We start from the raw sequence: 14,391 nt of genomic DNA, 5'->3' as shown, positions 1-14,391 counted from the left end.
GAGTGACACAAAAGAGGAATTGGAAGGGGCTGTGAGGGTTCGCAGGCATTACCAGCTTGTCCTGGTAAAGTAGGATGGTGAGAAGATCAGGTGGAGACATTAGAAGGATGAAAAAGTGTAGTCAGAAGAAAAACGATGTACAGTTAGGCAAGACTAGTTAGTTGTCCTGTTTAAGAAATTAATTGTTCTCTATGCGAATCGTATGAAACCCATAAAATAATTCTGTAGACAAAATGCAGAGTTGTTGATTATAAAACTGTGTTACCACTGGGTTTTAAAGGCTTAATCAGTGAGGAAACACTTCGTGGGCGGATCCCACCTTACTCCTGATGACAGTACTGTAATACAGTTACGCCTGAAACAGCTGGAGCCCCAGAAGCAAGCATGCCAACCGTATCCACAGCGAGCATTATCATTACATTGTCTGAGTAGTGTTTGACACGGAGAGAATTGCATTAGTACCGCCAAGGTAAAAACACCTCACGTACCAGTGATGTTGGTAAAATTATGACTTCGAATTTGAGAGAAATAAACCACTTGGATGCTCTAGGCATAGATGGAAAGATGTAATGGTGATAACGTCTCTGTTGTTTGACTTAGTGCCATGGGGAAGTGGAGTTATAGCTCCACGCTGTCAAAACCTTGGCACTAGACAGAAGAAAGTGGTTAGCCTTAGTCTGGCCGCTTCACCGCAAGGAAGTAATGCTATCTGGTCGAAATATCAGGTTCTCACGGCAGTGAGTATGAAGATGACTGTCTTCTGGAATGTTGCGCTGTAAGTCTTAGGAATTGCCCTGATGATTGATGCAGTAGGTCCGAAAGTCCGAGTTCTCTATCCAGGGGACTGTCAGGTTTCTGCGGTCCACAACTCTAGCATTGCTGTATATTACATAATTTCGTAACAACAGATTTGTTCTGAAATAAATGAAAATTTGGTCAGTCAGGTACCCATATGCAGAATCTCAAAGCGTTGATAAAAGTGCAGTAAAATTTTCCACTCCTGTTGCATTAACCCGTTGAACAACATATGGCATAGACCAGTGATATTCAACCTTTTTTGTTTGCGTACCCCCAGTTATAATTTCTCTTCAACTTTGTACCTCAAAGTTGTTGGTGTATAATTCAAGTTACACATAGTATATAAACTACATCTAAAATAAATTAAATAATTTACATTACTGATTATTCAGTGTATATCATAAAATAATATATATATTTTTTTTTAAAATTTCACGTACCCCCTAAGATGTCTTCGCGTACCCCAGGTTGAATACCACTGGCATAGACGATGCGATCTCGGTGTTCCAGTTCCCATTATGAATCCACCCTTTTTTATCTCCTCACAGGTTTGCGTGATTTTTAAAAATGTCATATCCAGGTATTTTTCCTCTTTTCCCGACGTTCTGTACTGCACAGCGTGACCCAGTTCGTTAATGGCGTACAAATAAGAATAGCGTAGCGCCTGACAGCCACTGGGTAATGATAGGACAACACGGGAGGTAAGAGTAGACGCGAGGGTCATAAAGAGCAGTCTTCTACACCCGGCACGAATCGGCGAGGGCTGGAAAGTTCTTGGGTGTGGTGGAAAAATCACTCAGGCTTCCTGGTGCACTCGAAGTACAAACGAACAAATAAAACAAGGGGCTGAATTAATGATCGGTAGCTGATGTCATTCAATACAGGGAGGTTCTGAATTTACTACCAGGTGTTTAAACATTCATTTCCTCTTGGCGTTTGTTTAGCACAGTTTCCTGAAACGATACCAGACAATAGTGTAATGGGAATGATTTAGTATTGTATTCAGGAGGTACTTGGTTCGTCTCTCTAGTGGGATAACATTCTTGGTGAGGAGGTCTGTGGTTATACGCAGTCCAGTGACGTGCTTGTTTCTGAGACACGGTGACGATGTAGATTATGGTATTCTGGAATGTGATGCTGTGTAAGTTTGGGTTGGTGGTTACCAGCGTGTCGGAGGAACATACTGCCTAAATCTTCAGGGAGAGTAACAACCTTAGAATACACAGTCTATATGAGACTCCTTGAATAGGCCTAATTTATTGTAATTTTGAAGTTTATTCCTTAGAGCGCCTGATTTGTATTCTTATGTGACCACGTTGTGACATTGGTGGCACTGTTTGGTAGTATATGGACCAGCGGGTTGCAACCCGTGTGTTAATGTCGGCAGTATCTGCATTAGTGTCCCTGTCAGAAAGTGTTCAGTTAAATGAGGGACTTCAAATCAAGAGCTAACAACTTCATAAGGATGCATGCGAATCGGAAATATCTTAATCAAGCTCGATATTGAAAGATTAAGCAAACGCTATGTCAGATATCTTCGTAATGACTGGTTTTGTTACAGGAAAAACTTAATAATATGCATATATTTAGTAGCATTTTGAATAATTACTATGAATTTTAGTAAATTATCCTTTTACAACCTTGAAGCCCACGAGTCGATAAGCAAGGGGGTATGTGGACCAAGGCGTACAAAACGCTGAGAACCCCTAGATAACTTTTCCCCCTTACTGTACTTTTCCAATTAATTAACTCCTATACCGATAATAGGCCGAGTGTTATCCTATTGTGTGCGGCTAAAAGGATCACCAATTTCAACACGGAACCCGAGGATAACAATTTCAGACTGCAGAATGGAAGCTTTTCTATTCTGTCTCGTCCAAGAAAGATCCTGATGTAAACAAAGAGGAGTGACAGTGGCCTTCTGGCCACCGCACGAATGGAGGAAGATCGCTGCGCGTGTGTCAACCTCGTGTGCGTAAGCAAGAAATAGTACCGTTATCTAATAATAATTTCTTTATTGAAAATTTTTCCACGGGAATGTACAGACAATTTCATTACGTTTGGTACATTTTTATGAATTTAGTAGTCCCTCTCGCGAATTAATTTTAAGCAGTCTGGGCCAAACACAAGGTATCAGTTGACAGTGTTGCGAAACCTTGCGTTTCTCTCTACCAATAACATGGTGTGGTAGGAGGCGAATTCTTCATCTCTCTGTTTGTTCCAGGATTGTTTCTGCAGGGGACAAAGTTGTGCAAGTTTTCCACTGACAAGGGTATTTCCTTATATGACCTGAATTAATTATAAGTAGTCTGGTGTAATTACAAGGGGCGTGACTGCGTCGGAACGATTTAATTTGATGAACTTATTTATACCAACGACCAACATAGGAACTCTGAACTGTTCTGATGTGACGGATAAGGTGCATGCCAGAAGTTTTTATTGGAATGCATGTAGCTTCAAGCTACGTTTTACAGCTCGATGGAATTTAAGGTTTTCACAGCTTTAAAAACTCGGATTGAGAACTCACGGGTTATGATGTGATACGTTCGTTCCATGGCAATGTTGGCAACAACCCGAAAACCGCAATATGTACCAATGATATAACATTTACTAACTCTGCATTCTGCTCAAGGAGTGTCAGTATACTTTTCAGGATAACGGCTGTTATTTCGGTAAGCATAATTAACTCATTGATCTTTGCACTGAGAACGTACTGTACTTGTGTGACTGTCATACCATATAAATGGTGCTTTAGCTTTTAATAACCTCGATTTTCTTCGACGATAGTTTTGATATTCTCTTTAATAGTTTCCGAAGCACTTTAGTGCATACATTATATAATCTTGTAAATTAAAACTATTATCATATCCTCCTAAGCAGAAATTCGGATTCTGGACCATACTTGCTGCTCTGTAGGAACATAAATCAGCAGCCAAACATCACAGAGTAGTGGTTAAAATACCTGCTGGGTTTTTTTATATATCTGATTGATACTTGGCCAGAGAACTGTCCTGCCTAAGGTTTCCTTTGGTTTTACATAGCCCTTCAAGTGTTTGAATAATATCTTTTGTGCCTTGAAATACCTTGAAATATGGCATGACTGACGTCTCATAACCTCTACAGGTGACAGGTCATTGTTAGAAAGCCATGAGTCCTAACAGTGTTCTATGGCTTGTTACAGGTCTCTGCAGACCAGACAGTAAAGAAGATGCAGATTACTATTATTCCAACGATGATGACAGGGATTATGATGAAGATGAGCAGGACGACTCTTATACTGGATCGCCGCCTGTAATGAAGAGCAAGCCTCTTACCTTTGAGGTGCATCCAGGCGGAACTGTGGCTCTGCCCTGTGCGACTGTGAATCTGAGTATGACCGTTTGCTAAAAATTAAATGTTTCAGAATGTTGATGTCATGCTATTAGAGTTATCAGAACTTTGACTGATGTTGACTGTCAGTGTGAGTTTTGATGGGATGTGTGTTTATCTGATAATAACTTTTGTAGCTGTCTTAGTTTTAAATTGTTGCTAATAGTTATATAGCTGCCAAAGTTTTGATTTGATGCCAAGTGTTAGGGCTGTCGGAATTTTATACAGATAGATGGTCCCCCAAGGGAGAGATTAGATGCACAAAAGTGTAGGTGGGAGAATACTGTATGGATTTTAGATAAATAAATACATTGTGTGCCAGGGGTTGTCTTACCGATAAGGAATGCATGAAAATTGAAACAACAAAAATTAAACCCAATATTGAGGCATTAATGGAACAAATATACTGCCAGATGTCTATTGGCTGAGTTTGTTGAAGAAAATTAATGAACAGTGGGCTAGAAACTGAATATATTGCAATAGCAGCAAACTGTCCTCGTACATAATCATGCAGCATGCAAGTTGGTAACATGATAAAAGGGAAAGTTTGAAAACCCCTGTTAAAGAATATAATCATGCCCCGTTTCCCTAGTTAGTTACCCTCCTACCTGCACTCAGGCCTTTTAAGTAACCATAGCCCAATAACTATTCTTCTTAAAATTTTATATGTATTTCTGAGTTCCCACCCATATGTGTCGTGTGTTGCCCAACTCATCTGTCGTGATTTAACCCTCCAGGACTCGCGTTGTGAGCGCAGCGCCACAATTTCAGTAAAAGTCTGATAACTCTTTCTAGGAATTTTTTTCTATCCTATCACTCCATCTATGTTAAGAGGAAACCCCCTTCTATGGAAATTTCAAAGTAAAAATTTCTAGCTACGACTATAGACCCACTTTGTTCAGTTTACTTGTAGAATTCTGATAGTGCGGCGGCCCACTCACACGCGAGTGTTTGTGTTCCAAAGTGAATTGTTTTTAAGTTTGGGTTAATTTCTTCTTTATTGTTCACATTTACCAATAATGGCTTCTAAAACAAGATCTTCTGATACAAATGTTTTTTTTTGAAGTGGTTATTAGAACAAGAAGAACGTGAAAGAGAACAAGTGAGTGCAGGAGAAATTATAGATTGTGAATTCGATGATACTCAGGATTCTGATGAGGAACCACGAGAGGAGAATCATGGTAGTCAATCCGAAAACTCGTCAGAACGTTTAGATGAAGATTCCAATGCAGGAATAAGTGATCTTTATATTGGCATAGATAAAATGACTAAATTTCGAAACGTTTCCCTTCGAAGAAGTAAAAAGGCGCCAATGAAAAACTTTATCTCTCACCTTCCTGGGGTCAAAGGATACACAGAAAACTGAAAAACCAAGATCGAGTGCTGGCAGCTATTTTTTCCAGATAATTTACTGGGTGATATCACAAAATTCACAAATAAAAAACTGGAAAAAATTAGAGAAAATTATTTCAGGCAAAGAGACTGCTTAGAAACTTCAATCGATGGAATCAAAGCTTCAATTGGACTTTTGTACAATGTTTTAACATTTTATTAGTCTCTTAATCGTAACTCCATAAATAAATTAAAAGTCAGTAATAGTCTGATTAAGTATTTGCTCAATTGATGGGTTGCGGCGCGGTGCTCACACGCGAGTGGGAACGTTCCAAGGGTGGACGCGAGCGCTGTAGGGTTAATTGTCATGACAATGTTTGGTGAAAAATACAGATTATGAAACTCATCAGTATGTAATAGTTTTATACCTTACGAACACACATATTTATCGTATTCTAGAATTTAAGTTGTAAGGTCTTGTTCATATATTGTTATGTTGTTACAGCTGATGATCTGAATGTGTTTACGTCATGTGGAGAAAAGAGAGTACACTTCTATATGTAGACAAAATCCATCAGGGGTCCAAGGACCCTCGGATCACATATCACAGACACAACAATTCTCTTATTGTCACGAATGTCAATACCAGCGACTCTGGACAGTATTATTGCACTTTCAGCACTACTCCAAAAGTGGAAGTGATGCATACAGTGAATGTTTTTGGTAAGAAAATGAAGGCTTTGTATCTGTAGCAGTATAAAACTTACTTTAATCCTATCCATTATTCCTTTCATACCTTTGTCTCCATCCATTTTCTATTTCTTTCAGCTTTGAACAACAGTGAAAAATACCAGGCGTCAATTTATTCAGTTTTCATTACTATTTACCTTATGGTACTATCGCTCGTAAAATATAGTAGTTGGCATGTAGAGTCATTACTGAGAAGATTTTATATTATCCACACTACATCAAGGTTTTCCCCATGTTTTACTCCCATCGGGATATTTCCTATGACTACAAGCGAAACAAAAACATACTGAAGATTTCTGTCTTCTGGGTTGTTGCGCTGTGTAGTCTGGTCGATGTTTACCGACGTTTCAGAGGCCATACTGCCTCCGTCATCAGGGCGATGAGTATGAAGATTTCTGTCTTCTGGATTTTTGCGCTGTGTAGTCTGGTCGATGTTTACCAACGTTTCAGAGGTCATACTGCCTCCTTCATCAGGGCGATGAGTATGAAGATTTCTGTCTTCTGGGTTGTTGCGCTGTGTAGTCTGGTCGATGTTAACAAACGTTTCAGAGGTCACACTGCCTCCGTCATCAGGGCGATGAGTATGAAGATTTCTGTCTTCTGGGTTGTTGCGCTGTGTAGTCTGGTCGATGTTAACCAACGTTTCAGAGGTCACACTGCCTCCGTCATCAGGGCGATGAATATGAAGAATTCTGTCTTCTGGGTTGTTGCGCTGTGTAGTCTGGTCGATGTTTACCAACGTTTCAGAGGTCATACTGCCTCCTTCATCAGAGTATGAAGAATTCTGTCTTCTGGGTTGTTGCGCTGTGTAGTCTGGCCGATGTTAACCAACGTTTCAGAAGTCATACTGCCTCCGTCATCAGAGTATGAAGATTTCTGTCTTCTGGGTTGTTGCGCTGTGTAGTCTGGTCGATGTTAACCAACGTTTCGGAGGTCATACTGCCTCCGTCATCAGAGCGATGAAGATTTCTGTCTTCTGGGTTGTTGCGCTGTGTAGTCTGGTCGATGTTTACCAACGTTTCAGAGGTCATACTGCCTCCGTCATCAGGGCGATGAGTATGAAGATTTCTGTCTTCTGGATTTTTGCGCTGTGTAGTCTGGTCGATGTTTACCAACGTTTCAGAGGTCATACTGCCTCCTTCATCAGGGCGATGAGTATGAAGATTTCTGTCTTCTGGGTTGTTGCGCTGTGTAGTCTGGTCGATGTTAACAAACGTTTCAGAGGTCACACTGCCTCCGTCATCAGGGCGATGAGTATGAAGATTTCTGTCTTCTGGGTTGTTGCGCTGTGTAGTCTGGTCGATGTTAACCAACGTTTCAGAGGTCACACTGCCTCCGTCATCAGGGCGATGAATATGAAGAATTCTGTCTTCTGGGTTGTTGCGCTGTGTAGTCTGGTCGATGTTTACCAACGTTTCAGAGGTCATACTGCCTCCTTCATCAGAGTATGAAGAATTCTGTCTTCTGGGTTGTTGCGCTGTGTAGTCTGGCCGATGTTAACCAACGTTTCAGAAGTCATACTGCCTCCGTCATCAGAGTATGAAGATTTCTGTCTTCTGGGTTGTTGCGCTGTGTAGTCTGGTCGATGTTAACCAACGTTTCGGAGGTCATACTGCCTCCGTCATCAGAGCGATGAAGATTTCTGTCTTCTGGGTTGTTGCGCTGTGTAGTCTGGTCGATGTTTACCGACGTTTCAGCGGCCATACTGCCTCCGTCATCAGGGCGATGAATATGCCAAGGCAGTATGACCTCCGAAACGTATGTAAACATCGACCAGACTACACAGCGCAACAACTCAGAAGACAGAAATCTTCATACTCACCGCTGTGAAAACCTCAAATCTTACAAAAAAAAATACTAGCTTTTAAGTGAGCATATACAGTGAAACCTCTATCCATCGTTCCCGGAACTATTGTTTTCCCGGATGCATCGTCCGTTTTGTTCGGTCCCGGATACATCCCATATAAAATAATGTTACATTTTCCCGCTTCTATTGTTCCTCGAACTGTCGTTTTATCGCATCGATCGTTCAAAAATCCTAGTCCCGGCCCACAATTTTCCCGCAATGATCGTTTCTGAGAAATTATAACGAAATTTACGGGATGTTTTCAGAATTTAAAATGCCAGGTTTTGAGATAAATTAATACCGAAAGGCGCACAATGTTTTTGGAATACACATTAGCGGTAACCCGTTATATCGCCCAACCAGCACAGATTTTACGTATTATAAGTACAAAGGAAAGGCAGGCGACACTTTTCATTCTTCTGGTTCATCTCGTTTCCAGTGGTTCAGGGTCTTCTACAGCTACGTTTCGTTGAGTTCGGCAGTAATAGTATTTCCATTCTTCCTGTTATTGTTCGCAAAGGGGGTGGGAGTGAAGAGAAAGACGACGAATGCGAGCCCGAAGCTGTGCCAAGTTTTGCCGAAGCACACGCTGCATTGGCGAAAGTGAAGTCGTTCTTTTATGCGCGTAACATTAGTGAACGTGACGAGGAAAACATTTTGAACGTGGAAAGTGCTCTGTTTGGTCTATAACGTAAAGTTTCGACAAACCAGTTGTCCATTAAAGACTTTTTTGGTAAAAAGAAGTAACTTTGAAAGAGAAACATTGTTTTTTTTAAATTTTTAATGCTTTCCCACATCTATCGTTTTCCCGCATTCATCGTTTTTATTTCCCACCCCCGCCAAAAACGATGCATCGAGGTTTCACTGTAATACAATTGGAAGGTGTCTTTTGTATAAATTACTATGATGTTTCCTAGGTAACATAACAATGAGTCTTTTGTATAAATTACTATTGTTGTATTGGTGGTTTAGTCTTGGTCACAGCCACAGGTAAGTGATTTTGTACCTGATTTAATAAATTGAAACTTACATGCTGTTACATGAAGCACGTTCATGCAAATTCTGCAATGGTGGAATGAATGTTTTCCAAATGAGTTTTTTTTTAAAAAAAAAATTGTTTACTTTCTCTGGATCTAACCTCTACAGAAGTGTGCTAACTAACTAACCAAATAGATATCTTACAGAACCCGAAGGTTCATCACCGAATTAAGCAAAGCCCTCCACCGGACCCTGTCCTGGGCCAACAAAATCCAGTCTCCTTCAACTCCTATCTCCCATAGATCCCGCCTGAGATTGTCCTCCCATCTACGTCTAGGTCTCCCCAGAGGTCTCTTCCCCTCAGGCTTCCCAAATAGTGGACCCAACCAACCAGATGGCTTACGGAACCCGAAGGTTCATCACCGAATTAACCAAAGCCCTCCACCGGACCCTGTCCTGGGCCAACAAAATCCAGTCTCCTTCGACTCCTATCTCCCATAGATCCTGCCTGAGAATATCCTCTCATCTACATCTAGGTCTCCCCAGAGGTCTCTTCCCCTCAGGCTTCCCAAATAGTGGACCCAACCAACCAGATGGCTTACGGAACCCGAAGGTTCATCACCGAATTAACCAAAGCCCTCCACCGGACCCTGTCCTGGGCCAACAAAATCCAGTCTCCTTCAACTCCCATCTCCCATAGATCCCGCCTGACATTATCTTCCCATCTATGTCTAGGTCTCCCCAGAGGTCTCTTCCCCTCAGGCTTCCCAAATAGTGGACCCAACCAACCAGATGGCTTACCGAACCAGAAGGTTCATCACCGAATTAACCAAAGCCCTCCACCGGACCCTGTCCTGGGCCAGCAAAATCCAGTCTCCTTCAACTCCCATCTCCCATAGATCCCGCCTGACATTATCTTTCCATCTATGTCTAGGTCTCCCCAGAGGTCTCTTCCCCTCAGGCTTCCCAAATAGTGGACCCAACCAACCAGATGGCTTACGGAACCAGAAGGTTCATCACCGAATTAACCAAAGCCCTCCACCGGACCCTGTCCTGGGCCAGCAAAATCCAGTCTCCTTCAACTCCCATCTCCCATAGATCCCGCCTGACATTATTCTCCCATCTACGTCTACGTCTCCCCAGAGGTCTCTTCCCCTCAGGCTTCCCAAATAGTGGACCCAACCAACCAGATGGCTTACGGAACCCGAAGGTTCATCACCGAATTACCCAAAGCCCTCCACCGGGCCAACAAAATTCATTCTCCTTCAACTCCTATCTCCCATAGATCCCGCCTGACATTATTCTCCCATCTACGTCTAGGTCTCCCCAGTGGTCTCTTTCCCTGAGGCTTCCCGGTGCACACCTCTTGTCCCATCCATGCGCGCTACATGCCCAGCCCATCTCATTCTTCTCGACTTAATTGCCTTGACAATACTGGGGGAGGAGTAACAGAAGTGTGCTACAAAGTTAATATATGCTACAGATGCATGGTTATACATTATGTTCCTTGTATTTTATGAAGTATACACCATACTAAAAAATGTTTCATATAAAAGTTATAGATTATAAGATCTATATTTTAACTTTATATGAGTACGTAGCAATTTTTTGCACAATGAGAAACCTGGTGGTTTGATTTGAGCTTCACACAATACAATTAATATGAACTAGGTTATTCTATAATTGTTTGTTTTAAATATTTTTCAGTATGGTGCAAATTTAACAAAATATAATGCACTGTTACTTAGGTCTACAACCTCTGCAGTTGTAGCTGCTTGTAGTGTAGTGTGGTGTAGTATAGTGTATATTATAGTATAGTACATTTACCCTGAATAAGCTGTCACTACAGTAATTATATATGTGCAATAAATGAACATCAAAGCCATTCAGGGTAAATTTATTGAAATATCTAACATTACAGTTTTGTGAGGTCTGATCCTGTTCTGGTCTTTATCCTGTAAATGTTCCGACACACGAATGAAAATGTTCAGTTAGTGCATTAAATGTATTAAAATACTTACTTGTCTTACTGCAGACTAATTATGCTGTTTACAGCTCCAGCGGCAATAAAGAACATTCAGCCAAGCAGAACACTTACGATAGATAAGGGTTCTGCAGTCACACTGAAGTGCAGTGTGACTGGATATCCCCACCCAGAAATCAAATGGAAGAAGTTTGCATATCATAATGAAACCTTGTTTGTTGTAAAAACACCAGACACTGACTTCTTTGCCATAGACCTCCAGTTTCATTGAGACTTTGCTTGATGTAGAGCAGATTTTCTTCCTTTTCCTTCTTACAAAATCAAATTCTTGTGACTGTGAGAAATGCCTCTTTTGCTCTGGTTCAGAATCTCCTTAAACATGTTTTCTGTCAGTCACGTTACAGAATGTGTTACATTTCTCTGTATATTTGCTCATTTAATTGTCATTTTGTGTGGTAGATGGCTGTAGAATGTTTTGAATTCCTTAATTTATAAAAGAGTTTCTAGGATGTCTTTGCTTCTGTCAACTTTAATCTAAAAGCATTCGGAACTTCTTTTTTACTCCTGACAAAAGCATATACACCACTTATGTTCTGAATTATGAAGTGGCAACTTAGTGAATGACTCTAATGCTTTTCCTTAAAAGAAAGGTTTTTTCAGAACAAATGTTAAATAAACTGCCTCTACTATTATGAACAAACTCTGTAAAGTGGATGAATGAGGTCATAAATGTCTGTCCCTGTGTTTCATCTTTGAAAAAAATAAATTGGATTTCAATTGTACTTTGTGTTGAGGTTTTACACACAAAGTAAACTTGGCCCTTTCACTTCTGCTTTTGTACTGACTTTTCCAGATCAGATTTCTTCAAATATTCAAATTAGCTAAACCCATTTCAATTGACATTCTCTTTATTTCTTTCTAGAAAAAACTATTAATGCGTTATTTCGGAAAATTACATCAAAACTGATAATATCATGATCTGTTTGCAGACGAAGTACTGTCATTACAACTAGTGAAAATATCTCTTTCAGTTCTGTAGAGAGGTTTGACTCTGGCACTTATGGATGCATTGCCAAAAATAATCAAGACCAGACGTTTTGGCTGAAGTTTATATTAATGTTACATGGAATTAGTCTATGGCTAATGTAGAGAGTTTTGTTGAGTTAGATGCACCACATCTTAGCATTATCCTCCATACTTTTGTATTCACCCTTCAGAGTTGAGCTTCTAATAATACAGCGTAATGAATTTACGCTGAAATATTGTGGTTACTCTGCGTTTCCTTTTGATGACAGAATAATATATGTTGAAGAGTATTTTTTTCCCCGTTTGTTCCCTTTGGGTGTTCATTGGTGTGACTGAAGAAGAAGAAGAAGATAATGAGTTCGGGGTCAGTTGCTGTGCCCCTGGAAGTGGAAAGGCAAATCCAAGTTATAGACTTCAGTTTGTTTGAAAACTAATTTAATATGCTTTCATGCATAAATTTTAACTGTGAATGTTTAATATAGGTATTATGACTCATTAAATTTAATGTGAGATAGATATGTTCATTTGTAAATTTTAAATAAAGTGTATATATATATATATATGGTAGTAATAATTAAATTTCTAGACTGTTATATCCTGTTCAGTTTTAGACAGATAGAGGATTGTTACTTGGAAAGTCCACTGCTGTTTTACTAATGTTTGGGTCAAAGAAAGTTTTGAGGGCTTCTGATATACATTTCCTTGTTGTCAAAGATCTCGCTGTGCAAGGAAGTGTAATATATTTTTTGTGTGGTTCTCATTTCAGATGCTCCTGAAATTGATATTGGTGAAGAACTGGTGGCATCAGGAAAAGATTATGATGCAGAATTGAAATGTGTTGTACGCGCAGAGCCCAAAGCAAATGTTTATTGGTTGGGTCTGTAACGGAGTTAGACCGTGTGAAGATAGATGGCAACAAATATCTTTATGTTATTCATAAAACCCAGGTTTCTGACTTTGGCAAGTACAAATGCGTTGCGACCAATATCAAGGGAACAACCAGCGCTAAGGAAATTGAACTCACTGGTATGTTTTTGAAGTTTTCATAAAACTGACCAACTTCAGAACTTTATCCATATTTTATATTTTGTTTTGCTTTCAATTTAGGAACATACTTTTCACTTTGTTTCATTTCCATGATACTGGTGTGTGTTAAAAGGCACCAATATGCCTTACTGATACGTAGCCCTAAAGAAATAGCTGTCATATTTTATTACTTTTGGCTGCACAGGAAACTTGGTTGAATCTGCTCTCAGGGGTAGTGTCGCTTGGTCTGCTATTGCTGTTATTGAGACAGGTCATTTGTCAAGAGTTTTGATTATGAGACGATTGAGCATAAACACACTAGTTGTCATATGTCACCTATACTGAGTAAAATAGAAGATTACGCAAGCTAAATAACAGTAAACAATTCTGTAGTGTCATCAGTATATCAATGAATCTCGTGGTAGTTTTTGATTAATTTTCTCAAACAGGCCTGTAGCAGTGATATCATTGGTTGGGTCAGGGATTTTTTTATCTTTATCACAAAATTTGGAATATCTGTGGACCCAACCCAGTCTTTTATCAAATGTGTTTCTATGTTGGGGGGTCCGCGTGGGTCAATGGTGTCGGTATATGGAGGTGGCCACTCCCAGTTAGTGCTAGGGTTAAAAATATGTTGAGCTTCACTTTCGTACTATTTTAAATTTCCGTAATGTGCTTAAATGCAGAACTATATTTCTTGCAGAATGTGCAACGTTTCAATCATTTTGAATATTCAGCTCTCTTATGTTACACCTACACATTTCAGCAGCCACCGAAATTGTTTCTACAGCAATGAAAACATTTGACTATTCATTCCAATGATTCTTATTTGTCACACATCCAGAATGTGGCAAACGGGGGACATTTTGATCAAGGATTAACACATCATTGTCACTGTTTCTGTAATCATATATTTGTCCATGATTGAGCTGGTGTTTGGTAATGAAGAAGAGCCATGATAAGGGTCCATTTGTGTGTATAAACTGTACACTACAATTCTGAAGTTTCCCTTAATTTTCAGGGAAACGTATGACACGAGGATTGATCAGTGCCAGTGTAGGTGCTGATGGCAGGAGCCTTGATGTAGAGTGGCACATTATCAGCTACTCTCCAATTCTTGAGTACAAAGTACAGTACAAGAACACAAAAGTAAGTACCAGCTGTTTGAGCCAACAAGAGAATCATATTACTAGCAAAACAAGTTACTTATTTTATTTTTTTCACCTCCTTATAGGAGTTGTGGTAGCTCAATCAGTACGTTGTTTTGACTGTAGACTGGATG

The 14,391-nt window shown here is 40.0% G+C and overlaps 1 non-coding gene across 1 annotated transcript in view; it reads left to right on the top strand.

Moving 5' to 3' along the window:
- LOC110841059 (uncharacterized) overlaps window positions 1-14,391 on the top strand; it is a 35,929-nt gene that overhangs the window by 17,990 nt on the left and 3,548 nt on the right. The window contains exons 8-12 of the transcript XR_015534241.1: window positions 3,980-4,168; window positions 6,005-6,222; window positions 11,129-11,318; window positions 12,910-13,109; window positions 14,131-14,258. This is a non-coding gene — a transcript (uncharacterized LOC110841059). The remainder of the gene's footprint in view (window positions 1-3,979; window positions 4,169-6,004; window positions 6,223-11,128; window positions 11,319-12,909; window positions 13,110-14,130; window positions 14,259-14,391) is intronic.

The sequence above is a fragment of the Zootermopsis nevadensis genome, unplaced genomic scaffold (assembly GCF_977971745.1).
Source record: "Zootermopsis nevadensis isolate Lab colony 2312 unplaced genomic scaffold, Znev_1.0 Znev_ptg000008l, whole genome shotgun sequence".
Taxonomy (NCBI): domain Eukaryota; kingdom Metazoa; phylum Arthropoda; class Insecta; order Blattodea; family Termopsidae; genus Zootermopsis; species Zootermopsis nevadensis.
The sequence above is the reverse complement of the archived record's forward strand: the minus strand, read 5'-3'. Positions and strand labels throughout refer to the sequence as shown.